Consider the following 3,467-nt stretch of genomic DNA (forward strand, 5'->3'; position numbering starts at 1 on the left):
TCATGGTTCATTAACAATAGAATTATTAATAAAGATCTGATATTAAAATGCTTAAAAGAGTTTCTAGAAATAATGCATTTTTCACTAATGCTGATTACCTTTGGGTATTGTAGGTTATGTCTTTGTAAAATTTCAGGTTTTAATTCTTTTTAGAGTGTTTAAAATCCTTCACCTACTTAACCAGAAAGTTACCACGTCCCCCCTTCCGTGAGGGGATCTCCCACAGGCTCTTCAATTCCCTGAAAATCTTTATTTCTATTTTATTGACGCTTGGTGATATGAGCTCCCTTGGCTCCAATTACTATTGATCTATATACATTTCATGCACATATCCATGCTTCTATACCTGTCTTGCTCTCTGCCATTCTAACTACTATCTTCTAAATACTTGAGTTCCACCTCCAACATAGGATACCGAATTCCTTGATACTCACTAGCTACCACTTTCAGGAACCACAAACAGACTGCTTTCCCAAAATCATGTTCTAGTGTAACTATTAGCAGATGTTGAATGCCAGATTCTTGAGTCTCAACATCATAGAAATGATCACTGAACTCAGTACAAGATCAAGCAGATCAAAGTTATTGAAAAAAGCTTGTGCACAAGGGAGTCGAGCTCCCTGAGACGTTCTTGTAGATGGCTCACATAGGGGCCTGGGACTGGTATAGGGCTTGGGGATGAGGATGAGGTCACTTGTCTTACGATCATATTCTGGCGGTGGTTGGTCCTGGGTAGTCATAAGATGTTTTCCATGGTCAGTGGCCCACTCAAAGGGCCTGTAAACTAATGCCTGCACAAATAGTCTAGTTAATTAATTGACAAAACAATTTCACAGAACATGATGTTAAGAAAGGATGTCATTGTCTTACATTCTTTCCTTGAAGGATATGGTTATGTTAATTTCAACTGTGGAATTTTATTGAAAGGAAGGAGTCATAACCTGGCCTCTAAGAGGGAGTTCTTTTGGTCAAGGTGGAGTCCAGTGTTGCCCCTATACTGCTTCAGAGCTCTCAGGTCACTACATCAGTTATCTTGCGGCTTTGAACAACAAAAGTCAACTATTTTGTTCACAAATGTGAAATCTGGGCAGGACTTAGCTGGATGGCTCCTCTGGGCTTCATGTAGTGTCAGCTGGGGTGGCCTGACTCAGGCTACAGGATTCAGTTTCACTAGGGCTCACTCATGTGCCTGGCAAGTTGTTGCTGAGCTGGAAATTCAGCTGTGGCCGTGGCCTGAGGCCTCTGTTCCCTTTCACATGGGGCCCTCTTGGGCCTTTTCGTAGCATAGCTATTGTTCCAATAGTGAATGTCCCAAGAAAACTAGTAAACATGGATGACACTTTTGTGACCTTATTTTACTTGAAGCAGTCACAATGGCATGCCCAGGTTCAAAGGGAAGGGACCTACACTCCACATTTTGGATAGTAGCAAGTGTCTTGAAGAACATGTGGATAGAAGATACCATTGCAAACTGTCTTTAAAAAATCACAATCTGTTACAGGGAAAAAGTAGTTAAGTAATTATCTGTAGGTTAATTCTGGATCAGCCACATAATCCAAATGCCAACCCATATGTCTCTCCAATTCTAATCAGTGCAACTCTTTGTCTATCTCTCTCCAGATGTTTAAAGATAGGAGGAAATTGCTTTTATACATTATGATATCAAATCATTATGTATTATAATATCATTATTATAATATCATATATTATAATAATGTATGTTATGTATATACTATGTAATATACATTAATATGTGCTATATATGCATTGCATATTTTATACTCATATGTACTGTATGCAATGTGCTATATATAATATGTATTGCATCAGTTATATAAATAATATAATAATGCACATCATGTATATAATTTCATGCATTACAATATAAAATTTGGTCCCATAGCAGTTTCTAGGTTAAATGCTGATTGATAATCAAATCTACACCCCTGTCAGTGTGACATCTTTTTTCCCTCAGATTTTGAAGATGGAAGAAAGTAAAACAAGCAAACTAAAACTCCCTAACATGTCTTTAAAGAGTAAATCTTACAACAGTGAGATAGTCAAATAGACAATGTTATACAGTTTCTGCTTCTCCATTTATTTCTGCTAGAGCATACATTTTAAAAGATTGGAAAAATTATAATCAGCACTGAAGTAAGCTTAAACCAGAGACCCTGAATATTAATACTCAGTGTCTTATTTTCAAAATTTGACATAGTATTATCTTTGACTCAGCATCACTACCTAAAATATAGCAGAATGTAACTTTTAGGATCATCCCTCGTTTATCACAGGCAGAAAATAACAAATAAATCAACATGTGACATTTTTACATCTCCAGGGTCACAAATATATTACTGTGTCACAAAAGACAAAAGAAAAGAAAGAGATTATATGTGCCAATTTATTCCCTTCCAAATACAAATTATACAAACTATCATCTTGTTTTCACAAGAAAGCATTTGCTGGTGCCAAAAGCTCACACATTAGGTTTAAGGTAAGCATCCCAATTCTATCCACTAGCACCGTATTTGAGTTATAAACCTTTCAGTAGTTATATGGGTTTACAGGGGAATGAATTTAAAAAATGATTCATGTTCTCTTTTTGTCTACACATATGCATTTACTTTATAATATCAATTTCAGATGAAATAAATCAAATAAAAATATGTTTAGAAAACAGCAAACCACCTATTGCCTTATTTTTCCTTAAAAAAATGATGTACAGTATCAAAAAAGAGAGAAAAAAGAAAACAGCAAATCAAGATACATGTGATGTAATTTATTTTAATAACTTGTGCATTCTTTTTTTAAAGTATATTTTATTGATTATTTTATTACAGTAGTTCCAATTTTTTCCCCTTTGCTCCCCTCTGCCCAGTACCCCCCTCCCCTTCAACAATCCCACCCCCTTAGTTCATGTCCATGGGTCGTGCATATAAGTTCTTTGGTTTCACCCTTTCCTATATTATTCTTAACATCCCCTTGTCTATTTTGTACCAACTGCTTATCCTTCTTAGTCCATGTACCATTTCCCCATTCCTTCCCTTCCCCCCTACCAGCTGGTAACCCTCCAAATGATCCCCATACCTATGATTCTGTTCCTGTTCTGGTTTGCTTAGTTGGATTTTGTTTTTATTTTTTAGAGTCAGTTGTTGATAGTTGTGAGTTTGTTGTCATTTTAGTGTTCATAGTTTTGATCTTCTTTTTCTTAAATAAGTCCCTTTGACATTTCATATAATAATGGCTTGGTGATGATGAACTCCTTTAGCTTTACCTTCTCTGGGAAGCACTTCATCTGCCCTTTCATTCCAAATGATAGCCTTGCTAGATAGAGTAATCCTGGTTGCAGGTTGCCTTTCATCACATTGAGTACTGTTTGCCAGTCCCTTCCTGCCTGCAAAGTGTCCTCTGAGAAATCAGCTGATAGTCCTATAGGCATCTCCCTGTAGGCAACTCTCTGCCTC

The sequence above is a fragment of the Furipterus horrens genome, unplaced genomic scaffold, assembly GCF_987537825.1.
Source record: "Furipterus horrens unplaced genomic scaffold, mFurHor1.1.pri manual_scaffold_4, whole genome shotgun sequence".
NCBI classification, from domain to species: Eukaryota; Metazoa; Chordata; class Mammalia; order Chiroptera; family Furipteridae; genus Furipterus; species Furipterus horrens.